At 47.3% G+C, this 27,313-nt stretch overlaps 1 protein-coding gene across 1 annotated transcript in view; it reads right to left on the reverse strand.

Moving 5' to 3' along the window:
• Positions 1–27,086, reverse strand: part of TRPC5 (transient receptor potential cation channel subfamily C member 5) — a 99,394-nt gene extending 72,308 nt beyond the window's left edge. The window contains exon 1 of the mRNA XM_030967598.1: positions 26,983–27,086. The gene's annotated coding sequence lies outside the window, so the exon portion shown is untranslated. The remainder of the gene's footprint in view (positions 1–26,982) is intronic.
• Positions 27,087–27,313: the final 227 nt, after the last annotated feature.

A 27,313-nucleotide genomic window follows, 5' to 3' on the forward strand; every position in this document is an offset into this window, starting at 1 on the left:
GAGCTGTCACTACAAAAGGATTTTAGGGTCTGTTGGGAGTTGAGCCATGCCTCAGTTCCCACTTTACACACACCACACACTCCCACACAGCCCTGTCTGAGGGGAGTCAGGGTGACCTGGATGAAATGGGATGAGCAGAACTGGAGGGGAGGCAGCCAGAGCCAGTTTACAGCCATGTGTCACCAGGCCCATTATAAAACACGACTTTCCTGGATTTGATTTGCTTTGATCATCATCATAAAGGTGATTCAGAGATGGGAAAGCACCATTGCTCCTGATGGCTGAGCTGCCTCTGTAAGGCAGGCACAAAGACTCTGGGGGTATTGAATTTAGCTAGCAGCTGACATCTGAGGAACTGATCAAACACTGATTTTGGGCACGAAACCAGCAGCAAAGAGTGACCTTTGCCACTTGCTGGGACTCTGCATCACATCTGAGAGCAGCCAGCAAAGCCCCCCACCTGGCAGGCTGCTCAGAGCATGGCTGCGTGTTCCCTCACACCAGTGCTCTAGATTGCAAGGCAAGATGTTTTCTATTACCATCTGTATGGGAGTTGTCTTTTGTCAAGTGGGCAGTTTGCCTTATCTGTCTCTTTGAGTGCCCACATTCACTCCTCCCTCGGGAGGGGACAGCTGCTGATAACAGCCACTGAATGTCCCTGCATGGCTGATAAGAACTACAGCATCCCATTGGGAGATGTGAGCCCAGAGGGAGGAGCCAAGCATTCCTGCCTGGATATAATCTGGAGATTCTGGAACACCAGCACGCTTCTCTCCACTGGATTCCCCAGAGGAACAGCAGCTGCCTCTTCCCCTGGATCTTCAGAAGCAGAGACTGCACCTTTCTCCAGGATCCCTGCTCCAGCAGAACCACCCCTGACACTGCAGGAGGGCTGAGCCACAATTCCAATGGGACTGCTGCCAGCACCCTGACCCACAGGCTGTCAGGTTGGGTTCTGACTCTGGCAGTGTTGTTTTAGTTTACTGCATTGTTTATTTTATCCTTTTTTTTTTCCTTCTCTAATAAAGAACGGGTATTTCCTGCTCCCATATTTTTGCCTGAGAGTCCCTTAATTTAAAATTTATAGCAATTCGGAGGGGTGGGGAGGGTTTACATTCTCCATTCCAGGGGAGGCTCCTGCCTTCCTCAGCAGACTCCCGTCTTTCCAAACCAAGACAACCAGCAAAACTCAGTGTGTGAAAGACACTGCACCTTCTCTCAGACCTGAGCAGGGTTTATGTGCTGCAAAAGCCACCTGCATTTTCCAGCTGTATCAGCCCCATCAAAGAACTGATCCCTTGCAAGGCATCTTGCTCCACTGCTTCCCCCCATCCTTCTTGCCAAGGCTGTTTTCTTCTTTTTAGTGTTTCGGGGAGAGCATTTTCCTCATTTTGCAATTCAAATCTGGACTCCAGGTCTGGAAATCACGGCCCGTAACTGTGAAAATGGCCTGACTTCCATGGTGCTCACACACTGCCTGCTCAGTACTATTGATCTGTTTAAAAAAGGTTATCAACCTGAGCTATGAAATAGTCCAGAAGGGCCACTTAGGTAAATAATATTACATGTAGTTAATGGACCAATTGAATTTGTGATTGGATCCTTCTTTTAAGTGCTCTAGATCTTATTTACTAACAATGCCTGGCTGAGCACAGTATGAGGAAATAAAACTGACTTTGTAACGTTCTGCAATTCCCTTCCTTCTGCAAAGATACCCCCTTGTTCCAGAAAATTGATTTTTTCCATGGAGTTCAGTGGGAACCAGATTACAACCCTAAGTCTCACTGCCTCTTATGATCTCTCACCACAGAAGCAGAAATTTTTCCTGATGCCTTTAAATGCAAAGAGAGCCATGACTGAATAAATGTATGACCTCAGACATGTTTTAAAATTATAAAAATTGCAGTGACCTTCTGCTTCTACAGCTGTGTAAATTCCTTTTAGCTAAAGCCCCATGATCTCAGAAAGTTTATATCCAGCTCATAAGTTATATAAAATATATCACTGACTGGAGTAAGTGCTGTCCAAAACTTGCAGGGCCACAGCACAACACAAAAATGAGAAAGTGACAGCTAATAAAATTGGGGATGAGTAATCCACTTTCACTGCCCAACATGAAGAAAGGAAGAGCACTAATAGCACATGTGATAAAACTGCAAGGCTGCAGTGATTCACAGTGGAGATATGTCCTCAGAAGACGCAGAGAAAAATTCCCCATGAAGTGTTTTTCACTCATCCTCACTCCAGGCCTGGGTAAGAACACATCAATTCCCAGCACAGAACCTCCTAACCCAGAAGTGTTTGTGAAGAAAGACAAACCTCAAACTCCAGAGTACAAAGCTTACAGCCACCAGAAGAAGATCCTTTGCCAGCAATGCAAAATGTCACAATTTGACTCAAGTCCCAACTGCAAATCTTAACTTCCTGGGGAGGGTGACAATTATCCAAGATATATATGTTTGATTTGGAAAGGACAACTCTTTGGTAGAAGCCTCTTCCGCTGCATAATCAATTGATGAGTCATGAGCAACCCCATATGGGGATTTATATACGTGGTTTTATATGTCTGTATGAGATATATAGGTCTATATATATGTATAAATAATATAAGCTCCTTGCTGGAAGCTTCAGCTTTGTGTCCACTTCCAAGGCACTGAGGATTCACCTGCCTCATTCTGTTCAAAGATGAGCAAGAAGCTCCCTTTGCACCAGGATGTTCTCCTCTACATCTCCTCTGCCAGGCAGAGCATAATTCATGGATGGGGAATTTGGGCTGACCAGAAATCTCAAATGCTCAGGGCTCCCTCAAGCCTCCTGCATGTCCAGGGGTGGTTCTGTGTGTTTTCATCCACCCCAGGGATGGGATGGATATTTGCCCAGCGCTGGCCCACGGGCGAGTTTCACACGGCATTGATGGGGTGTTAACGATGCTAAAATTTCAGCTGAGCTCCTCAGCCATGCCGGGCTGGGAAAGGGGAGAGTAATTCTGCAATAAAAACCAGCTGCAAACCAGATTTCCCTGCAGCGCAGCCAGAGGAGTTATCCCTGCACCTGGGAGGAGGAAGCAGAGGTACAGGAGCTGCAGAGCAAGACACAACTTTGGGAAGGATGACAGAAAAAGCCTCTGGTGTAGAGCCAAATGCAAAGCTCCTCTTTGGGATACGGCAGGAGGGGGAAGTACTGACCCAGCCATGGAATATTTCAGTATTACCTCAACAGAAATCAGTTTGGGCTACTAAAATGATTAAAATTACTTCCTAGTGATGGAATGGCTGCAGAACATGCTTTTAGCTACTTTTATAATAAAGCATTTACAATCTGCAATTCTCCCACTTCTTTCCACACAGCCATCACGCAGGTGGTAATAAATAAAAATGCACCATTGTGAGAAGATTAAAAAAAATAAGCCCTGGAATATATTCCTAGTGCATATCTTTACAAATGCAGGCAGAACAGAAAGCTCATTTTGTCTGTCTGACGTCACTGCTCTGTCCCTTACTTGTTCGAGATGGGCTATGTATTCATTTTCCATAAAAAAGAGATGTCAACTGAACTGAGAAATACTGTCAAGCACGCTGCCCTGTTGTCTTATCTGCTAATGCAGCACTAATGTAGCATGGCATCATTATCATCTCCAGCTCTGTGTCCACTGCTTCTGTGCCTGCTGCTTGTAATCTCTGCCTGCTGCAGCTATTAAACAAGAGATTGGGGGGGTTTGTTGGTTTTTTTTGCTTGTTCCCACTCTGGCTCATCATTCCTGCAATCAGCAGGATAATCTGGGAGCGTCGTGTTGGGGAGAGCAGTGAGGAGTGTCAGACCTGCCTCAGCCCAGCTGGAAGTGCAAGTGACCCACCCAGGCAGGAGGGGAAAGTCCAGATGATGGCACAATGGCCAGAGAGGGGAAAAGGCAGTGGCAGCAAGCTCTGAACTACCAACAGCAACAGGCTGGGCTCCTTTTCTCATCTGGCAATGAGTGGATTTATCAGTGGCCATCAGTTCCCATTTCTGAACAAGCTCTGCAGGGCTGTTCTCACTGTCACACCTGTAAAAACAGAGTCAGACCCAGCACACGGAGCATCACCTGCAGCCCTGCTCTGAGCCTCCAGGGCTCCTGTGCTGCAGGAATTCTACCTCTGGCTCCATTTTGGGTTTGTTCCCACTTCTGGCATTCAAACCTGACTGGAGGCTCTTGGAAGGAAGAGACAAACTTGTGCGCTCAATTCTCAAATGAATGTTTCCCAGTTGCAAAAAAAGGGCTTTTTTAGACAATACTATGCTCACGAGCAGCACCTTTTGGATATTAAAAAGCGCAAAACGCGTGAATTCTCTTTCCCAAGTTAAATTCTAAACCGTGGTAAATACAGAGGTATTTAAAGCCAAATTCATTGCATCTGTAGAACAATGGGGACTGGAAAACAAGGAATCTGCCCCATGGAGAGCAAACACACCACTTTCACAGCTGTCTGAACAAATGGGGGCAAGCAGAGAGCACTGGGTGGGCAAGGAGCTCACCCTGCTGCCATGAGGGTGCTGGTGCCTGGCAGTCACTGTGTGCCTACACTCTGTGCAAAGGGAACAAACTTTCAGACATTGCTCTGTTCTAAAACCTTCCCAGGAGAAAAAAAAATATTCTTTTGAGAGGTTTCCAGACAGAGGAAGGAAAATCTGAAAAATCCAGTTATCTGTAGTAGTTCGAGCAGGTGACTGAATTAAATACAGCACAGCTTGGTGTGGGGAGATTCCGTCTCCTCCAGCAGCTGCACACAATGCAGCTCTCAGCCCCCTTCCCATGCAGCTTCCTCATCATGCTGGATCCTGCCCAGCTCAGGCACATCTCACCACCCAATCCCACAGTCTGAGCCACCCAGATGGCTGTAGAGCTGAGAAACAGAAACATTTCCACGAGCAAAAGGTCCCTCTGAATGGATTTTCGAAGGATGGAGACCGAGCATTGCAATTACAGGGCAGCCACAGTTTGTCTCAGTCATGGTTTTGCACAAGTCAGCCCTGGTCATCACATCCTTCACAGTCCCTGGACAAAATAACTGCCTCAGCTTCATGGGGAGGTGGAAATGCCATCCAGAAAAGAGAAATCTTCATAGAAAGCAGGAGTGAGTGAGCTCCTCTTGACAGTGATAATAAACAGAATAGTCTGCAGATAAAATAAAGAAGCAGAGCCAAATCCTAGTTCATTAAGATAGCTCACGAAAGAGCCTAGAACTGCAGACTGGACAGTTTTTGAAGACCCACAGAAAGGCTGCAGGCAGTAAAAACACATTCATTTTAAGCGGAAAAACGTTGTTCTCAAGAGTACTAAGCAGGCAAATCCAAAAGATTCCAAAAGTGCTGCACAGACATAAAGCAGCTTGGGAGAGGAGTAACACAGTTACACTGCTTCTAAGCAAAGGAATGCACAGAATCAGGTTTTTGCTTCCATGAATGCCCTAAAAGGTTCCTGAATAACATCTGCACTACAAAACTTGCTTATTCAACCTCCAGATCATTCCAGTAAAGTCAGAGATTTGGGTCAGAGATTTGTAGGAGTAACCACAGTTATTCCTTGATCTCTGCCATACTTACACTGTGCCCTTTGGCTACCAACAATAATAACACCCTGATCTTTTGAGCCACAGACCTGAAAGTCCTTTTAAAAGGACAGACAGCATTCATCCTCATGTTGTATGGGCTGGAAATCTGCAGCAGAACAGAAGTTATTTGTTTCATCCTTGTGACAGCAAGTGGTAACTGGGCAGGATACCCCATAAATACAGACACACACATATATTCTATACCTAGAGCTTAGCAGGTGTAACAGTTCTTTGGTGCCTGTTGAGACAAGCCCAGTGCCAGAGCAATCTGGAGTGCAGTAAGTGGTGAAAATGATGATAAAAACTAGAAATGTCCCATTTTACCAGGGAAAAACCTTATTTTAAGTATCCCACAGGGCTACTCTGTCACACATTGAAAAATCTGCAGGGCAGTATCTTGGCAATCAGTTCTTGGTCTTTTCCTAAGGGGAACTTCTCACATGGCCATAGGATGCCTTCCCCCCCCCAGCCTTGTCTGCAGTATACCTTAATGCCACTGCTTTTTTCTTTTCATATTTCCCTTCATCAAGATAGTTTTCTAAAATTTTCTCCCATTTTCTCCTGGATTTAATTTTACAGTTTGCTGCCCTGTTCAGTTAAGTGTTGATTCAAGACACCTCAGCTTTCCAGAGACATCCGAGGTGAGGCTCATCAGTTTCTTTTCAGGAGAATTTTATTTTATGTGCTCTGGGGTTCAGGCTCAGCTACGGTATAACTGCAGGGGGTTCATGTTGAAATTGAGCTGCATTCCTTTGGCTGCAGGAGTGGGCCCAGGCAAAGGAAACGCACAAATCCATAAATAAGGCTTGGCATGATTCCCCTGCTCTACTTAATGCCGACATTTACAAGCTCTGTTTTCCCAAACCCCTTGCTTCCAAATCCCTGCACCTGCTAATTTGTTAATTCTGTTTTCACTGAGTTTAGACTTATGTATTCTTAATTATGCTAATGAAGAATAAACTACTTAAAATATTAACGTTTTGCAAACCTTAAAAAGAAAACAGTTAACAAATACCTTGCCCCTGGGGTCTGTCTTGACTGCTGGATTCACAGATCAGTCCAAGGCATTACTTTTTCTCTTGAGATGTCCTGTCCTCCCTTTCTCCTTTCTCCTCCCTCCCAGGTCTCTTCTTTCTCAGATACAGCCTCACTTTCTCCTTTTCAGTCTGACCTCTCTTGGGAGGGAGAGCTCCCAGTTAAATGAAAATCAGCCCCAAGGTGGTCATTACCTCAGATGTCTCCACCAGATTTCTTTTTCTCTCTTGGTGTTGATCTCTCCCTTCCAAGGCTCTGTAAAGGCTCCTTGCCCTGCTCCCTGTCAGGAATTCTCCCTGCTGGGGTTCCTGGGGTGCCACAGAGCTCTGTCCCCTCCTGGTGCACCCCTGAGGTACCCCTGCCAGGCAGCAGAGTCACAGCTCTGGCAGAGGAACGAGGCAGGAGACAAGGTGTGCTCCCTGCAGGGCAGGAGCTGAGCTCTCCTCCTCATGTGTCAGACAATGCCCTTTTCTGACCCAGAGGTGGGGCAACTGAGAGGAGGTTTGAAAACTTTTATTGCATTTTGAGTGTCATGAGAAGGGTGAGATAATACAGATGTTATAATTCATGCCATCACAACGAGAAGCCAACTATTTCCTAATTACAATGCACTATAAGTGTTTCTTGGCCTATCAGCTTTAGCCACACCATGCTGCAAATACCTTAAAGCCAATCATCTAAAATTACTCCTCATGGGTCCCAATACAATGCACCTTCCATAGTTCTGTTTCTCCAAAGTACCTGGTCTTATTTGTAAGGCCATCCTTTGAAACTTTTTCTAGCTCCATTCCTCTCTCCATGGCATTTCTAAGTCAGCATTTCTCATCTCAAAGGTTGCATACGGATGTACACTACGTGAGCCTTCTGTCAGACCCTGAGAACTCTCTACAGATCCATTTCCCACATTCATTCACCCACAACTCCACCAAGTTCTCCTCTGCTCTCCCTGAACACTGCTTTGCACACCTGGTTTATGCTTTCCTGGCTTCCACCTAAACCAAAGGTCAGATCATGGCAGCCACGCACCAAAACTGTGATTTACTGCACATAACAGGGATGCTGAGCACTGAACCCGCAAAGAGGAAAGCTGACTAATTGCTTCATTTCCCTATCAAGGACTACCTGCAGAACGTCCCTGGCTGCTTGGGGCTCCTTCCTATCTGTGCACTCCTGATAAAAGCTGTGCTTTTTATGCTGCCAGTCTTTCCTGAATGTCTGCGTGGAGCTGCTAAATCGCAGATTACAACGTGTAGGATATCGTTCTCACCATCTCCCTGACAAGGCAGCATTGTTTCTTACAGGACAGATGGCTCACAAGATACTGATCTCTGCCAAGGGAGCAGCACTGCACTGTCTGCAAAGTGCCTCTGAAGTGACTCTGAAAGCAACAGTTTTGGCATTGAGATTGAGATTGAGGATAAACCACCCCAAGGAGCAGGCCGTGTGAGCAGCATCACTCTCAGCAGGGTATCAAGGAGCTGTTTCACCCCAGGAGAGCAGCTTTCCCCAGGGCTGTGAGCTCCCCTAACTGCTCACAGGCTGCACGACTAGACTGGATTACAGTCATGCCACGCTTGTCACTTCCCTGGGAGTCTAGCCACACTTGCTGGGGTTTATTTTCAGCCCTCAGCTTTGGGAGTTCAATAATTATATGAGAATGTGTTCTTCTGGGGGGGGAAAAAAAGGAAAAAAAAAGTGTCTAGCCTCTGGGTGTGAAGTAAAGAGTGTGAGTCACAGAGTGAACTTCATTGATGCAGAAACCAGACAGAAAGTGTCCCAAATTCTCTGGGTTTAAAAATCTCCCAACTTTAAGCCAAAGTTTGCAGATTTGAGATGTGGGACAGAGAGGGGAGAAATGGGCCTGGGCCTTGGAGCCCCTGGGCTTGGCAGAACAAGAATCACAGAAACACAGAGTCACAGAACACCCTGAGCCTGAAGGGACCCACAGGGATCAACCAGTCCAAGTCCTGGCCCTGCACAGACACCCCAAAAATCCCACCCTGTGCATCCCTGAGAGTGCTGTCCAAACACTCCTTGAGCTCTGTCAGGCTTGGGGCCCTGCCCATTTCCTGGAGCTGCTTCATTTGGGGATGCCAGATCCTCTCTGCAGCCCCTGCACCTCCTCTCAAGTCCCTTCCTGGCTGGAAAAATCCCCATCGTGATCCTTGCAGCAAGGGATGTGCCTGTGCTGTGCTCTGGTAGCAGGTCAGGGTGACAGTGGCACTTTGTGCACTGCCTCAAGCCCACACACTTCAGGGATTGCCTGCTCTGCTATTTATAAAGCTAAAAGGGTGTTACCACTCAGCCAGCACAGTGCAGAAGCATCACTGCTGTTCTCCATGGAGGCAGTTTTGTAAATCCATTAAATCATTCCAGCCAGATATCATCCACCTTGCTCACATGGAGTGACAGAGGATCCCTCTGACTCAATCCAATAAAGCAGCCACCAATTTAACACCACTTTTGGCAGAGGAGAAATGCATTTCTGTACAGGCCTACTTAACAGCCAAGGCCTGCTGAAGCTCCTCTGCTGCAGGACACCTCTGTTACTGCCATGCTGAGCTTAAAATCAGCTGTAAAATATGCTGCACAATTATTTAAGCACACTCACAAGTGTGGCTACAGACAGAAATGCAAACAGAGTGGACATCACCAGACAGGCCCTCCTGCAAACCCCTGCTCACTGACACACCTGGGCAGGGAGCCCTGACCGAGAGGAACCATCACCCCCATCTTCTAAGGAAAGCAAAGCAGGAGACACTTCCAGCTTTTGAGAGAGTATCCAAGGCAGTAAAGAACCTCATTCCACTCCACACCTTAAGCACTGACTGACAGCTGAACCCCTTGTGGAATTCTGCAGTGAGAGTGAGACCTCCCTGATGATGTTTTCCCTCAAACTAGGCACTGGAGCAGCGGATGTGCAGTGATGATGCACTGCTGGTCTCCTCTGACAAGCACTGTTCTTTAAATCCTCATTTTCTTTTGGCTTCCTCTCGCTTCTTCATCTGAAATCTTCTGTTCTCTATGGCTCCGAAGGGTCCAAAAATTCAGGTATCTGATGCTTAGACAGCTATAGGAGTTAGCAGACAGCCTGGAAAGGAGCAAAGGGTTTGAACAGTCCCATCTATCTCAGGGATTTAATCCTGGGGCACAACCACTGCCGGTGACAATTCCAATCCTTATACACGGAGATGGAAAGTTACCAGTTTACATTGCCTTCCTTTTTAGCATCCTTATTATCCTTTTTACTCCATGCCTGGGTGGTGTTTGAAGACACCCTCACCTATTTTGTCCCACCTAAATGGAATCACATAAATAAAACTTGTGCAAGAAGTGAGCTGTGATTAAGGTGATCACTGAAACACAGGAAACAGGCAAAGAATTTAAGGAACTCTGCAAACTGCTGGAGGGACCACTGCAGGTGTCAGGCATCACCTGGACATGGTTTCACCTGGCATGTGCTTCTTTTCCAGCTCTTGCTTGCCCAGGCTGACCCCACTCCTGGACTCTGAACCACCTCCTGCCGTGAGCACAGTGTTCAAAATGCAATTTTCCCTTCCCAGGGCTGCTTCCAGAGCTGTCTGCAGCTCTCAGCACTGGCTGGGGGCAGAGAGCAGGCTGAGATCCCCCTTCACAGCCACCTGAGCCTTTCTTAACTCATCCACAGCTCCCAGCAAAGCAGCCAGAACCACATCAGCCCAGCTCCCTACAGATCATGGCAAAAAAAGCAGAATTAATGCGTAGGAAATGAGATTAGTGCCCAGCTCTGCCCTGACTTTGGTTTCTCACACCAGCGATGTGAAAGGCCTGGTGTTCCACCACAATGGGTCTGTCAGGAAGCACAGCCCACCACATGTGGCAAAATAATCTGTGGGTGCCATCCCTGAGGTCTGAGAGCTTCTCTGGGGCTGAAAAGTAATCAGGACTCTCACTGGGACTTAACAGCAGCATTTGATCCATCCCACATCCCAGGGACTGGGGATTGCTCCACTGCCCTTCTGGGCAGGCAGCTTTTCACAGCTGTGCTTCTGTTTGCTCCTCTCATCTGGTTTTAGGGTGTGTGGCACCACTGGTGCCTGCAAGCAAACACAACCTGCTCTTGGTTGCTGTGACAGGAACCTGTTCTGTTCCTAGAATTCAATTTTTGCTTCTTCCTATTTCCAATAAATTTCGCTGCACAGCTCTCCTCTTCAATGTCAGCACTCTTCTTTCCAGATACAGAAAAGCAGATAAAGTGTCTGATTAAAAAACAGATACAAAGGGCTAAACCCAGCCTGTATAACAAGCAACTGGCAGAGATAATGAATGAAGACCTGGGGATTTTTTCCCTTACTCTTTCAATGGACATTGGCATAATGAGCATGTATAGTTCCATAATTTCAAGCTCCATGGTTAGTTTTACACATTTCCTTGTTCATGTAATTAGTTGTTAGCATTCTTGATCATTGTCCATTAAATTTTATTACCCACAATCTAGTTTTCATAGAAGAACAGCAAAAATTACTGCAGAAATAATATCCATGGAAGACATGTTACATGCATCATCACAAGGGAAAATTGGGACGTTCCTCAAATTCTGTTCCTAGACAGACTGCATGATTGATTAAAATACTGAGTCTGATCTTGCTTCTGTCACAAATCTAAAATTAATTCTTTGACTCTTTAGTATTACCCTGCATGCCTGCTAGCTTAATTACATACAGGACTTAATCTGGATTCACCAAAAGTATTCAGGTTCACAATTTCCTCAAAACCTAATTTTTCAGGTCTCTTTCTGTAACTGTACTAAAGGAATGGGCTTGCATTTAGTAGGCAGTAACCTCTATATGCATGAAAAAACCAAATCAGAACTATTTTTTTCCTCTGATGAAGTAAGGCCGAATTCTTCTCAATGCACTGAGGTTATATTCCCTGGGTCCTCTGTTTTGAGGTGCCATGAGGGACCTGATTTTTGCTTAGAGTTACAGTACTTACAGCCTAAATTTCCTCAGCTTCCTCAGCTCGTTTCTCTGATATTTCCATCCCCTGCTCATTAATTACCTTTGCCAGCGCAGCTCTCCAGTGGGAAGCCAGATTCAGCACCAACTTTCCTGTCCTCTCCAGCACTCTGAGGAGCCCATGTATTTTGTTTCTTTAGCTGGATCTTGCTGCCAGTGATGACCTCTTTTCAATTCTGTCTTAAATACATTAGGCCAAATTTTCTGTTTGCTTTCTTCACCTACCTTTGGCCCAGGCCTGACTCCTTCCTCCCTGTCTTAGGCTGAAAGATTTAGCTGGGGCTGTGTGTTCTGTTTGCCACCTGTCAGAGCTGGGGCAGTTCTCTGCTGTTCACGGGGCAGTTTTTCCTTTATCTCTCCCACAGCCAACCCTCCCTCCAGGAGATCTCTGCTGTCCATGGCCACTGAGTGTCCCTGCATGGCTGATCCAATTCCAGCATCCCATGGGGAGATGCTGCGCCCAGGGGAGGAGCCAAGCATTCCTACCTGGATCCAATCTGAGCCTGGAGCAGCACAGCAGCCTTTGCCCCCTGCATTGCCAGAGGAGCAGCTTTCTGCTGCCCTGCATTGCCAGAGGGAGCCCAGGCCCATCTGCAGCAGCCCTGGAGCTGCAGAGGAAAACTCCCCCCTTGTGCAGGATCCCTGCTCCAGCAGCAGCACAGCTGGCACTGCAGGAGGGCTGAGCCCCCATGGGATGGGGCTGTGCCCCCACCCTGACCCACCCTGCTCTGACTCTGGCAGTGGTTTTTTGGGGTTTTTTTTGGTTTGTACTATTGCATTTGTGTTTTTAGTCTTCCTAGTAATGAACTGTTATTCCTGCTCCCATATTTTTCCCTGAGAGCCCCTTAATTTCAAAATTATAGTAATTCAGAGGGAGGGCGTTTACATTTTCCATTTCAGGGGAGGCTCCTGCCTTCCTTAGCAGACACCTGGCTTTTCAAACCAAGACACCCCCAGAACTGCAGCTCAGGTCCACCTTTCCTGATTTCTGATCAAAACATGGTGGAGTGGATTTCACCAGCTGCAAGCACCTCTGGGCAGCACAAACACTGCTCTCCTGGGCAGTCCCTGCAGAACAGAGCCCAACAGCCATGTCCTCCCCAGCTTTCACACAGGCAAGCATGGAAACTACAGACACCAGCCATGCCCTCATTTGAAGCAGTGCTAAGGCAGCTGTTCACCTATTTGGCTCTATCTATGTCAGCACCAGTATTTTCCTTCTCCCCACAGTGAGCCAGGGATGCTCCTGCCACTGCTCATCCCACGGGGCAAGGAACTCATCTTTTGTCAGCAAGAGGGGGGGCTCCAGCTGCAGAGAGAACTGGTGCAGCTCTTAAATGTCTCAGTTCAATCAGGAATTTCTCCTAGAAGACCTACTCAAGAGTCTCCTGCAATTAACTCTTTCCATGTCAGCTTAGGAAGGGTCTCCTATGTGTTGGAAGCCTGGATGCTGAGAGTTTTAGATTTTCTGTGCTGACAGGCACTGACCCCCAAGAGAAAACTGCTTTTGACCTGAGACCGTGGAGAAGGCTTCCAAAATGGAATGACAGAACTGGGATTGTGGGTGTGGAGTTGGAATAGAAGTATGTGATATCACAGGATGGGAAACTTAGAGTTTAAGGGTTTAGAATGTAGTAATAGATAGAAAGCAAGATGGAGGTTTTCGGGCAGAGGCTGCTCCTTCTTCTCCATGGGTTTGGATGGTTTTGTGTAATTGGATAAAAAACTCCACATTGCGGGGCAGGGGTGGTGGGTTATTGGGTTAAAAGTAAAATAATTTAGGTGTCATTTCTTAATTGGACAGTTTATCCTTAAAAGGCCTTGTAGAGGGAGAGATGGGGCTCCATTTTTAGTCGGTTAGAGTGGAGTGCTGTAGAACTCAGAGTTTGTGAGACTGTGACATAGATAAGAACTAACAAACCTCTGTGTCCCAACAAAAAAAAAAAGTTTTGTGCATTTAATCCCAACCTTGGCAAAAAAAAGCAAAGGTTCCACACACCTATGGATGAATCCAAGCATTTTGTGTTTGTTAGCAGTTACTTGAATGGACAAATTTGCTTTTTCCCCCACTGGTTTCTCCAGAATTCTACGATGAAGAGAAGGAGGGCCAGAAGCCATATGGGCTCTACCCATATGAGCATGGTGACTACAGCTCTTCCCTCTGCCCTGCTTTTGCTCCAAGCTTTACCTTAAAATAATTAAAGGTGCTGCTTACTGCTGACCCAGCTGACCCTGGCAGCTGCTGTGCATCCCCCCCTGCACCAGCCACTGCTGAATGTCCCCCTCAGCCCTGCCTGTCTCCTGCCATGGGAGGATGGCACTGAAGTCCTTGTCCCATCCCCAAGGCCAGGCCTCGAAGCTTCAAGAGCTATTTATTCACAGTGTGCAATTTGGAGGGATTCCAAGTTGCAGATGCTTCTCTACCTCAAATCTTTATTTTTTCTGCTGGTACTCTCGATTTTACTTCATCCCTGAGGTGTCTCAGAGCAGTCCACCCTCGCTCAGTCACGGATGATTTATTTTCCTTAGTAAAATCTTTTGCTAAGGGTATATTCTGCACCTCAAAACTGGTTTTGGTGGGATTTTTTTTTAATGTAAGGATTATTAGCCAGTTTCCCTTTATTCGTACTTTGAGTTTTCCATGGTGCTTTTAATCACAGCAGCACTCAAACTCACTGTGAGTTTGAGTACTGCTGTCATTAAAAGCAAACAGTGAAGCAAACAGTGTCCCACTTGTGAGATGTTCTCTGAAGCCAAAAAACCTACTCAGCAAATCATCCTGCCAGTCCCAAACCCCTGCTGACCTAGCCAGGAAACCATGGATCACTTTCCAGGGGAGCTACAGGATGAGGGGCCTGGGTGAAAGAAGCTGGACACCTCCAAGAATTCCCTGCATTGCAGGAGAGCTCCTGAGGCTCCTTGCAAACCCTTAGCAGGACAGTCCAGGCTGTCACACTGTGTCTGACAACAAATGTCACTTGGCTGACATTTCAGGTGGGAAAAAAAAATCATATGCTACCTGAATGTTTCCCAAATTTCTTTCTGGACTTCAACTTTCTACAGAAGAAAACAAAGGGCAGCGACAGCTCCGGGGATGCTGCCTGCTGAGTTTGTGAGGGGTCCCCAGGACAAGGTGGGAGATGAAAATCTGACTCTATGTTCTCAGAAGGCTGATATTATATTATATTATAATTATATTATATTATATTATATTATATTATATTATATTATATATTGTACCACATTATACCATATTATACAGTATTATATTATGCTATACTAAAACTGTGTTAAAGAAAAAGAAGGATACAGACAGAAGGCTTAACAAAAATGAATAATAAAAACTCGTGACTGACTTCTCACAGTCTGACACAGCTGGCTGTGATTGGTCATTAAGTAAAAACAATTCACATGAAACCAATCAAACATGCACCTGTTGGTAAACAATGTCCAGACCCCATTCCAAAGCAGCCAAACACAGGAGAAGGGAATCAGATAATTATTATTTACATTTTTCTCTGAGGCTTCTCAACTTTCCAGGAGAAGAAATCCTGGCAAAGGGATTTTTCAGAAAATATCACAGTAACAGTTGCCCTTGTGCCAAAGATCCCACAGTCTGATCTGCTCACAAACACACACCAACGCTGCTACAAGAGTGAGGGGGAAACTGCCTCAAAGAGTTCAGCATAACTCAAAAATGTGTTCCTTAAAGCCTGGCAAAAGTGACGCCCCTTTGTGGAAACCCAAGACACTGGGAATATTTCTCTGTCTGCTCTGGGGTGCCCTGACCCCCAGGGCAGCACTGCCTTTGACCCTCATTCATGGAGAAAGTTTCCCAGACTTCAAGATAAAATAGAATCCACAAAAAATGTGGAACAGATTATAGAGAGTAGTGCAGGTGTATCACCTGGTGAGAAATTGAGGTTTTGGGATTTTTAGTATGTGGTGGATGGAAGCAAGATGGAGGGCACAGGGTGTTGTCCTGGGTTTCTTCTTCATGCTTCTTCTTCCTTCTTCTCCATGAGTTTGGGTGGCATTTTGTAATTGGTCAGAAAAGTCTGCACTGTGGGCTCTGTGGGATCAATTACTGGGTTAAAAGGGAAAATAATCTAGGTGTCAGCTCTTAATTGGATAGTTTAGTCTTAAAAGACCTTGTAACAAGAGATTGTTGGCCATTTTGTGTCTTCTAATGAAGAGCTGCTGAACTCACAGTAGTGAGGCTGTTTTACTGACAAGAAATAATAAACACCTGAGTCCCGACATGAACTACCCTCTCAAGTGCCTTCACTCCAGACCTAGAGAAACCCACAACTGCGCCTCCACACCACTTCAACAGACACACAGACACACACCCCACCCCTCCCTGGGGGAAACCCCCATTGCCCACCCTGGTTTGTGCAGGGCTGGCCACAGCACCAAGAAGGAGCCGTGCAGCTCGCAGATCTGCATGGCTGGCTCAAAGCAGCAGGGACACCTCAGTTGCAGTGCAGCGGCAGGTTTGTACTTGCAGAAGCTGATAAATGCAAACTCAAGGTGACTCCACTTCATGGATTGCATTAGCATCAGCTGCAAATCCTCAGGGCACAGCCTGAGCAAGCAACAACAGCAACTGCAAGCGACACAATCCCAGGGAAATGCTCCCTCCTCACACCTGGAGTCAGGACAACATCTCAGGGAGTGTTTGCAGCCTGCTGGGCTCAGGGCAGAGGCACTGAACACACTGAAGGCAGGAGGGATGAATATTGCCTCTTAGAGACACCTCCTACATGATATTATTACTTTCCATTAAATTGAACAAAAATACCCAGGTTCTGGAAACACTGTCTCATTGTAACACCTGCATGATTGGATGAATAAATCTGTTTTAATTAACTGCCTTTTTTATAGTAGGCTGTAACAAAATATTGTGAGAAAGTGAGGCTGATAGTTGGCTTTGAGATTTCAAATAACCCTCTCCTAATTAAATCTCTATATATTTATATGTCATCTTGGAGCACAAAAGCACTTAGACCAATCCTTTTAACTTCCTCGCCTATTTTCTTTCTTAGTGTTAGTTATCAATTTACTGTGCTCCTTCACTTTGCTTCAGCCAGAGCAGAGCCAAATTGTTTCAAATGCATTTTGTGCACTCTGAATTTCACTCTGCCTATGCAGATCCACTTGTCTTGCAGACTCCAGTGACACAACTCCTAATGGCACAGCTAAAACTGAAAAGTCACTATCCTGGACTCCTTCCTGCTTCTTTGCACTTGTGATGCCATTGACTAGACTCTCCAAACTAAAACTCTCCTCCAGCTCAGCAGGGAAGGTGCTGCAAAGCTTTGGGAGCACATCAAAGCATCTCTGTGCACTGCTGCCCATTTCATGTCCCACCAATGTGGTCTGTCACATGCTGCCACTGAACTTCTCCACTGCTCAGCCCCAAAGCCTGCTAAGCTTTAAGTCTATTGTGACTGTCATTGTCGCAGGGCTCTATCTGCCCTCCTCAGCACCCAAAAAAAATAGGAAAAGAGAACAATGAGGAGTATGTCTCTACCCATGCATCACTGGTGCTGTGCTGGGCTTGGGTGTGTGCTGCCTTAGGGCGAGTTTAGAACCCAATACAGCAGAATTATGGACCAAAACAGGACCATCTCCTGGTGCCCTGTACAGAAATAGGGTGTGGGCTAGCAGGAAACATGCAGGGGGCTCTGCAAAGACTGTTCTGACATTACCCTGGAGGGTGAAGATGCTCAGGTCGTGGAATGTTCCTGAACAAACACAAACAGGATTCACTCTTGCCACAATCACACACTGCTGTGTTTTAATATTTCCTCTGAACTAAAGCTGTGCCTTTCTGCCCCATAAGGTCTCACGAAAGGCACTGTCAGGAGTGCTACAAACACATCCTGGCTGGTCCAATGCCAGCAGATGACTGGGTTTCCACCAGGAACAGCCCATCACTTTGCAGCATCCATCAGTTCTGAGGGATTCAAGCACTCATGCAAAGTGCAGTCATGCTCCAAACATCTACACAAACGGAGATGCTCCAACCAAAAATCCTGGTATTCAAACACCCCTTGTGTCTCCAGCATTTCCACTGCTCTGAGGAGATCCATGTGGGATAGGAAAATCCTGCAGTCTGAGGAGGCTGATTCCAGAGTTCATTTTTCAGGTGCAGGACGTTCTCTTCAGCAGCAGCTCTTGATAATGACAATTGATCCACATGGATTAAACAAGAGTGTTGGATGAAAAACATTAGATTGGGCCTCTGGTTCCAAACCAAGATAAAGAAAGAATTTAAATGAGGCATGAGCAGATCTACTTATGTGTTTGTTAATTTGGAAACAAACCAGTACTTCTGAGCAGGATCGTTACATTATACTTATAAATGATCTTCCCTATAAAAGACTTCACTGCCACTGAAGAACTGCCCATACTCTTCACTTTTCACATCTGAAGTCTCAGTTCTTTATGACTTGATTTCCCATTTAGTACTCACAAAGGCATTTTCTGTGTGCTGAGATGATAAAAGATGAATAAAATGGGAATCCATCCATCACAAAATCCACACAGTAGGATGGTGCCCCTCATGTATCCACATTTCAGCAGCACACTGCTCGTCTGCTTCTGAGCTAATAAACTGAACTCTGTGACAGCTTTGTGTGGCACAGCCTCGAGGAAGGAAGAAACCTGGCTTGGGCTTCTCAATCTTGCTGCTGTGTTTCTCTTTCCTTGCCTGTAAAATGAGTGGAAATGCTGCTAATCTATCCTAACTCCACGCTAAGAGGCTCAATCCATAAAGCCGATTTAAGCTGCAGTATGGGCACAGTAATAATGCCATTAACATACTTCAGATTTTCCAGAGGTGAACAAGAACGGAAAGCCTAATTTTATTTCTTTTTTTCAACTCTGCATTCTCTTCACAATGCTTCAGTATTTAAGCACAGGAATGTGCTCTGGGCCAGGACTCAGTGCTGTGTGGATGCTCTCCCTGCATGCCCCAGCTGCTCCCGCTCAAGCCTGGTGATCCCTTGGAAAGGGAGGAAAACTCATCCTTCATGTGTGTAACAGCTCTCACCTTGCCAGTGTGACCAGAGGGCATTTGAAAAGGCTCTCAGGCTCAAGCATCAGTGTCTGGATCAAACAGAACCACATCCTGTGGCTGCCCAAAATCTCCTACAGGCATCACAGTAAATGAGAGTCCAACCTGTGAGCTGGCAAAAGCATGTTTGGCCACACATCCAGGAACACCAGAGCCATTTGTAGAACCTGGATCAGGGTCTGGAATGGCCATTAGCAAGAAAAAAACCCCTGTGTAACAGTGTTGTTGCTGTGAATAACCTGACAGAGATTGGACAGGTGTTTGTGGTTATATCCTGGTTTAAATGTTGGAACAATCAGGCAGAGCATCCTCTCACAGCCTCAGTGCTCCAAGTTTGGCAGTTAAAGGACTTCAGCCAAGCAGAATAACCAGATTAAAGGACTCTGAGAGGGGCTCTGCAGCAGGACTGCAGGAATCACTCCTCTGACTCTCAGCAGCTCCTCAGCTCCCTTCACCTCAGCCTGTCAGAGCACAAAACAACACACAGCTCTTAGCCCCCATCTGTAACTCTGTGCTTCCAGAGGGCTGAGCCTGATCTCCTGCCCAAACTCCTGGGCTGAGCCAGCCCCCATTCTGGGAGGGACAGAAGGATGCTTCTGAAGAGGTCACTGTCACAAGTCAGATGTCCCTGCTCCACACAAACCTCTGGTCTGTATCCAGAAGCAGCAAAAAACAGCTCTGATGCTAAAAAAGCAAACTCACAGAACAATCCTGAACTGGCCTGCTCTGCACAGGTCAGTGACACAGGAGAGGAAGCCTTGCTTGCAGCTGTTTTTTGCAGGAGAGAGAGATTAATCCCAAAATGTACAGGAAGGTCATGGCAGCAGCATCACTCTTTCATTACACCCCAAATGCTTCGCCCAGAATTCTGGTGCTCTCACACAGTGTGCCCGAAGAAAGAATGAAAACAATCCCTTCAGAGGACAGTGAGAACTTCTGAAATAAAACATTGTTCTTCAGGCCCAGATCTAAATCTTGCTAAAGTCAGTGAGAATTTTTTCATTTCCCACTGCTGCTCCTGTGCTCAAAGAAGGGCCCTTCAGTTTTCACCAACAATTCAACCCATAGCCAGCCCCAGGACTGGTGAGAGAGAAGAGGCTGATTAGAGCCACAGTTCCCTTCAGCCTGGCAAGAACTGGAAATTCTTAGAATTTAACTCAGCCTTGGACTGGGAATGTCCCTGAGCAGGGACCAGGCAGAGCTAATAACTCTTACAAATCTGATCTTTATTCCCTACAGAAACACCAGTGTTGGTGGCTTGAATCCCAGCCTTTCCTTGTCTTTCCCCAGCCCTCTGCTGAGAGATTTAACTACCAGGCTCTTGGATTCTCTAGATGCTCCTCTTTGCATAAATAATTAAAAACTTTGGGAGCTTGCTGGCTGTTATGCTTGAAGACTGGAGCGACATACCAGGAATCTGTAAGATTTTTGTAGGACGAAACCACCTATTTTAAGTTTTGCTCCATTCATGAGTACATTCAAATCTTTGTCAAAATCTGAGGACAACCCAGAAAGATCTGCTCATCTTTGTGTTCCCTGACCCACTCCACAGGTGTATGGCCAGTGCAGATGAACCATTTTTGACTGGAGATCATCCAGAGACCCTTGCATGTAAAACACTTCTAAAACACCTCCCTTTCATCCACTGCAGCATCCTGCATTTCTTTTCAGCCAAGCCACTCTTCATCCTGTCTTTTCCCAAACTATTTCAGTCAGCCCAGGGTTCATGTGGCTCCTGTGGACAGCAATGGGTTTATTTTGGGAGGGGTGCCTACCCTTCCCCATTCCATTTTGTGCCAGTAGCTGAAGTGATGGCTTGTTGACTGCTGATATTCCTACTCCTGTCTTTGACAGGCAAGGCTCCCACTCACCAGCTGCTCAGCCTGTTTGATTAGGTTACAGACAGGGTGCAGGGAAAGCTGCAGGAGATAATGTGCAAGCAGAGCTGCTCCGGTGCGCAGGCGCGGCTGGGCAGGACCACAACAAACCTCTGCCAGCTCCCAGGCTGACCCAGCACTGAGCTCCTGGGCACCCTGCAGCTGGGGAAGAGGTCAGGAGGGCACCACTCCAAACTCAGCATCAGCTCAAGATCCACAGAAAGCCACAAACGTCAGAACATTTGCCCTAACAGCCCAGAAACGCGGAGCTCCGCGCTTAAACAAAGATGTGCAATTTAAGGCAGAAGTTTAGACCTTGGTTTAGACCTTAAATCTGAGAAGCCTGGAGCCCTTTTCCCAGCATCTCCCTGCCCTAGTCTGGGCTCAGCTTGTGCCCCTTAAATCCATGGCACAGAGGAGAGACTCGGGGTCTGTGTAGAACGGGGACGTGGCATCTCTTTCCTCCTGTGCATCCAAGCTGCCCATGGGGAACCAGCCAGGACCTCAGAGGAGCTGCTCTCCCTGCCGAGGAAGCAGGAGCACAGGGCTGTGTCTGGGCAGCCCTGGTCCCTTCAGCAGCCCCTGTGGAGCCACTGGGCCCAGCCAGCTCCAGGTATGGCCCACATGGACTCCCCCAAGAGGAAAGTTCATCTTTGTTTTCTTGCTGAAGAAATGAGATACTGCAGCAGAAGCAAACTTTTAAAATTCTTCAGAGGCTCAGTCTGCTCTTTCCAGATGAGGATCCCCTGATGGTATTACACAGGACAGAAAGATCTTGGAAAAGGCTTTTCACTATAGCCCCTGCAGGGACTTTGCATCTTTTTGTTCAAACATTCTCTGTGCTCTCCTGCCCTCTTCCATAGACCACATCTTATTTCCTTTGTCCACATAACCTCTTCTTTTCAGTTAGAAAATCCCTGCCTTGAAGCAGATGCTTCTCTTTGAATCAGCCTTCCCAGCAGCTCCCCAGGGACCCCCTCAGAGCCCCCTGTCCCTTCAGTCACTGACCACATCCCTGCCTCCAACTCGACCTCACAGGAGAAGTGGGTGACAAGGCACTGCCATCCTAGCGATCCTTATTCCTCTTGTTCCTGTTATGAACAACTTTAGGTTGTTAGGACAATTTTATAAATTGTCTGGAGGTCTTTCCTCCTGGAAACTTTCAAATACCCCAATACACATATTACAGAGATTTCCATTAACTGCAGCTCCAGGCTAAGCAAGAGATCAGCACCTCCATTTCGTAATGCAACACAAACCAGAATGAACAGGACACAAAGAGCGAATGAGAGACAGGAATTATTTCATCTTGTGGTCCCAACCAGAGCCCTGAGCCCCAAATGGCTTCATCCTCTTACTGCTTTTGTCAGTAAGGCTTCACACAATGAAATTCTTGCAGCTTCCTATGTTAATCCATTAATACCTGTGAGAGCATGCTGAAATCTCTTACCCTGGTTATCATTGTGGAACCCAAATGCCCAATAAACACTATTCCGTAGGCTCTATCCTTCCCTCCCTATTTTACTGAGCAGAAAGTGAACTGCTGTTTTAGCAAGCTGTGCATGTCAGAGCTGGGAGAACACAGGAATGGATTAAGTCCATGCTCCTTCTATCCCAGGATGCCATTCCTGGTGATGGGCAGCAGTCTGGGTGCCCTTCTGCACTATCCCTGCATCTGGAAATTCCAGGGAGCCAGAGGTTACACCCAGACCTTCATCCTTCCTGTGCTCTCTCTGTGCATTGTGAACTCACTTCATGTTTTTCAACCTGCTTGTGCTTTTGGCCTCCACAGCATCCTGTGGTAATGAGCATTACAATTTAATTAGCAGACATGATAGGGAACCTGTCTGACTCTATTCAGGTGCTTAAGCCAGTCTTTCCCAAAGAGTGAATCAGATTGCTCTCTAAGGATGAAAAAAGGGATGCAGGACAGGTGAGAGGGGCCAGGAAATTGCTTCAGTTCTCACTGGAACATGTTCACTGCACATGAAGAGGGAGAGAGAGGGAGAGAAGGGAGAAGGGAATAAGGACAAAGCAGCTTCCTGGCTTGAATCCAGAGACTGAGCTGAGAATAAATAATAATACATGTCTAATGAGCTAACAGGAACACCCATCATTCCCATCAGCACAAACCATCCTGCTGCCCAGGTCAAGTCCCCTGTCATGGCCACTGTGACCAACACCACATAAAATCTGATGTGCTCTAAAGAACATAAGAAATGGAGAACATGAGGACCCAAGTCTACCTGCTACTCAAAGGCAGAGAGAAATATTCCTTGTCTCTCCAGTTCCTCCCCTTCCCAGCCACCACCTCCCAGAAAACACTGCAAGGATGCCATGCCACACTTCACTCAGGGACAACTCACCGCTTTGCAAGGCAGCAAATCTCAGGAAGAGCACAACTTTTGTGTTGAAGAGCTGCACACAACAACACAGCAGCCTCTTTACCATGATGATAAAAGCAGCCAGAACATGAGGCAGGTTATCCGGCAGGGAGGCAGAGCTGCAGGGAACTGATCCTCATGCAGCAGCAGGAGGGGACCAGCCCCAGCTCTCCTCATTTCAACTCTGGATGCCAGCACATTTCTGGCTTCCCCAAGAGGGAACTTAACCTAACTTAGCCTGAAAACACACTGAAGCGGAATGGCTCAGAGCTGAAAGGAACAACAACCCTGCCCCAGCTTTCCAGCCACTGCAGCTCCCTCTCACAGGGACAGCTCCATCCTCCCTTGAGTCCTAGCTGCACTGGGCCTGGCCATCCAAGAGGAGCTGGCTGGCAGGATGCTCTGTTGCAGTGATTTGTGCTTACTGCCCATCTCCCTTGGCAGGAAAATCAACTGAGAGCAGCCTTTGCCTTGCTCTGATTTAGTGTTTGTCTAGCTAAGAAACCCACAGTTGTTTAAAAGCCACTGACCTGCTCTGGTACTTCTTAATCTGAACCACACACTGGGTCTGCAGTTATTCATACCAATTCCACATCGCTCACCAGGATTTCCTGCTCAGAAACTTTCAGGAATCATTTGCTAGCTTGTATAGCACAATTTTCCCCCCCAAACTGGACATTGTAGAGATGAACAGCCATCCCTGGCAGCATCCTGTCTCTTTGGGACAGGCAGCACACCGGGTTCCCAGCTCTCAGCCTCTGAAAAGTGCCAGATGCAGGTGCTGAGATGAACCTGCCCACCTCTGTACCAGTCAGCCCAAGCAACTGCAGAACTCTGCTCTGTGCACAACCTGCATCCAGGCACTCGCTCACTCCACACAGGTGCCTCTCATTTCCAGAGATAAAACACTGAGGCAACTCCAGACCCCAGATTTTTTGATGGTTGCACCCTGTGCTGAACTTGGTGATCCTTGCTAAACATGACTTTATAAATGTCTCATCCTGCAGGTTGGCTTTGTTCTTCTCATGTTTCCCTTTCTCTTTCTCTAGCCAGAAATGATTTACATGTTTGTTTACTCTGAGCTACATTCATCTGAGTCATTCAGCAACCCTCTACCCACAATCACATTACAGCAAATTTGGAACTGGAGTCTCAGGGAGTGAATATTATGCTGTTGTCAAGATGAGAGTGGGGGGCCATATTCTGCCACTGGGTTTCAGGAAAAACTGACTTTTGCAAGCATGTCGAAATCCAACAGCCTCACAATCCCCTGTGTTCTGCATTTCTTCTTAAAGAAGGAGAAAATCCAGGCAAATAAATTACTCTATATTTACACCAGTTACAGTGTAACAATTAGTAGGATTTGGCTCATTTTGTACAAATTATACTACTGTACTTGTAGGAATATTCTGTTTCAAACTAATTTTAGCCACCCTTGACTGCTCTTCCATCTGTTGTAGGAAAAAAAAATTATTTGCACATAGCTATTGTGAATTTTCTTCTCCAAGGTATGTTTTCAAGAACTACATCTCCCAAAAAACAACGTAATCATATTCTTAGCAAGACTCATAGCTCAGCTGACAGTACCTTGTCTATTAAATCCACAACATGAAAAGACCTCAGAATTGACATTCTAAGGATTTTTTTAAGGTTGCCTGAAATAAATCTTTGCAGAAAGGAAGCTGATCAAAGAATTTTGAGCTCTGCATTACCTTTAACGCAATCTTAGAAGCTATTCAGAGATTCTACCAAAGCAGAAAGGGGTTATGAAAAGTAACACCACCTTTTAAAAAAACACATTACAAAACCAATGAGATTTCAATACACTACAGTGAAAGTGATGCACATTAAAACAGAAAACATTCTCTCAGAAGCTCAGTAATAAAAATAAGGAATTCTATTAATGTTCTATGCACTCGCAAGATATATTCAGACTGATCAGAGGTTACTCTCAAGCTCAAGTCCTTTTCCATCCACTTTCTCTTCATCGCTTTACAAGCAGAAAAAAACAACTAAACCAAAAACCAGCACCTTGACCTTTTTCTTTACTTTTAATTCTAGAAATGTGCTCTGTAGCAGTATCTGAGGTATAGTTCTTGCCTAGGAAGTCTTGCACCTAGCTGACAGGGTATTGATCCCCGCTGTACCTGAGAATAAAAGTACAACCAGGGGAAGAGCAAAGCCCCACCACAGACAGCAGTGGGCTCACAGAGGGCCAGGGGTGTCGTGGTCAGGGGAAGCACCTTCATGTCTCCATCCACTAAAGGGTCTGGGGCTGAAGCATTTCTTCAGCTGATAATTACTGCCAAGTTACATGCAGGGAAACTGGGAGCGAATACTCATGGCCAGAACAAAGAGTGACACATCTGAAACACCCAAATGGGGGGTCCTTTTCTGCCTTTCCTTCAGAAACAGCACTAGATTTCTTTAGGAGGGAGTACTACTCAAAATGCCAGTTCCTTTAGTCTGCCTTGGAGCTCCCTGAGCAGGCATTTGGCTACAAGTTCCAGTGAGCTGCCTAAAGATACCACTTTAACTTCTGAAAAGCATTTTTAAAGCACCAATACAGTAATTTGAATTTACACAGTACCTGCCTGGCTGAAAAGTGTTCTCAAGGGCTTCTGAGCAGCTCCACGGAGCCCTGGGAAGCAGTGACACACGACATCATTAAGGAGAAGGCAATCAACACCGAAGAAGCCTGAGAGCTTTGCCCAGGATCGGGGAGAACGTCCTCAGCACAGAAAAGCCCTGCTCAGCTTTCCATGGGGACAGGCACACACACAGAGGCACCGCAACCACAAAGACAGTGCTCTTCCCAAAAATCCTTCCTCCCAGCTTTGATCCCGGCAGGTCCCTTCACACCCGGGAGATTCTGTGCTCCTTGATCCCCTCCTGCATTCCGCACAGGGCACTGCATTACATAAGCTCGCCTGCACGGAGATGCACAAAAACTTAGGGTTCACATCTGACCCGCAAGAGGACCAAATATTTTTTTACAATACAGTGGAAAAGTTAAGAAGAAGTGGTCAAACAGACTGGGAATTCAAAGTGATGCTGCCCGAGGATGCAAGACTTGGTAGGTGACTGTTCAACCATGTTACCCTTAGAGCATGGAGAATTTAATGGGAGACTCGCACATTACCATATTCATAACCATGACTAACAAATCTGTTGTCAATGCCACCAAAAATATCACACAAGCAGAATGTTTTTATACCAAAGAGACCACTGAAGTCACCGCTCCATAGTAAACAAATGAACTTATGAAAAGTCTTCAAAATCAGCCTTTTTTTCTTTTTTTTTTTCTTTTTTTTCCCTGCAGAATTTGATACACTATGAACTGCGAGATGCCTGGTAGTTCAAAGAGGGGTCGATTAAAAAAGCATTTTTCTTTTGCAAGCATCACAGCAGACAACACCCCTCCGGTACCACTGTCACCTTTCCCATGCTGAGGGCACGTGGGTCACCCCGATGACTCACAGCCAGGTCAAGGGCTGCCCGAAGGAATAACAATTGAAACCGGCATTTAACCCGCTCTGCGAGGGTGCAGGTGCTCGGTGCGTGCTGTCATTTAGGGCAAGGGCAGACAAAATCCAGCACCGTCCTTCGGGATGCGAATCCCGGTGCAGCCGGCAGCTCCTGTGGGGGAGCGCGGCCACGCATCTCGTCCAGTCCTGCATCCCGTCCAGTCCTGCATCCCGTCCAGTCCGGCATCTCCCCCGGCTTCGCATCCCTCCCGGTCCCGCATCCCTCCCGGTCCCGCATCCTTCCCAGTCTCGCATCCCTCCCGGTCCCGCATCCGTCGCGGTCCCGCATCCCTCCCGGTCCCGCCGCCGGTAAGTTCAGCGGGAGCAACGCTCCACGCCGGGGCAGGCGGGTGCCAGTGGCTCCGGGGGATGCGGGCACGGAGCGGCCTCGACCCCCCGCGCCCGGCACTCGAGGGCTCGGGGCTCCAAGTTCCGAGAGTGACCGCGGAGCTCTCGGCCCTGCGCCCGGTGCTGCCCCGTCCCCGCTCACCTCCGCGCCGCTCCGTCAGGCGGTACCCGCCGGGGTGCCCGCGGGCCCGGGGCTGCTCCGCGATCCGCCGGGCGCCCCCATTCCGCTGCCCGCTGCCCCGCTCCCTACGCCGCCGCCCGCGGCCCCGCGGCCCGCGCCGCCGGCGGGCAGGGCAGGGCGGCCGCCGCATCGCTCCGAGCCCGGCGGGCAGGGCTGCGAGCCGCCTCCAAAAACCCCGCCGGGAGCTCCCCGCGCTGCCCCCGCCGCCTCCGCCCGTCCCTTGGCGGCACCGGGCCCCGGGCGAGCCGAGCGCAGCGGAGCCGAGCCGAGCCGAGCCGAGCCCAGCGGCCGG

The sequence above is a fragment of the Camarhynchus parvulus genome, chromosome 4A, assembly GCF_901933205.1.
Source record: "Camarhynchus parvulus chromosome 4A, STF_HiC, whole genome shotgun sequence".
Taxonomy (NCBI): Eukaryota; Metazoa; Chordata; class Aves; order Passeriformes; family Thraupidae; genus Camarhynchus; species Camarhynchus parvulus.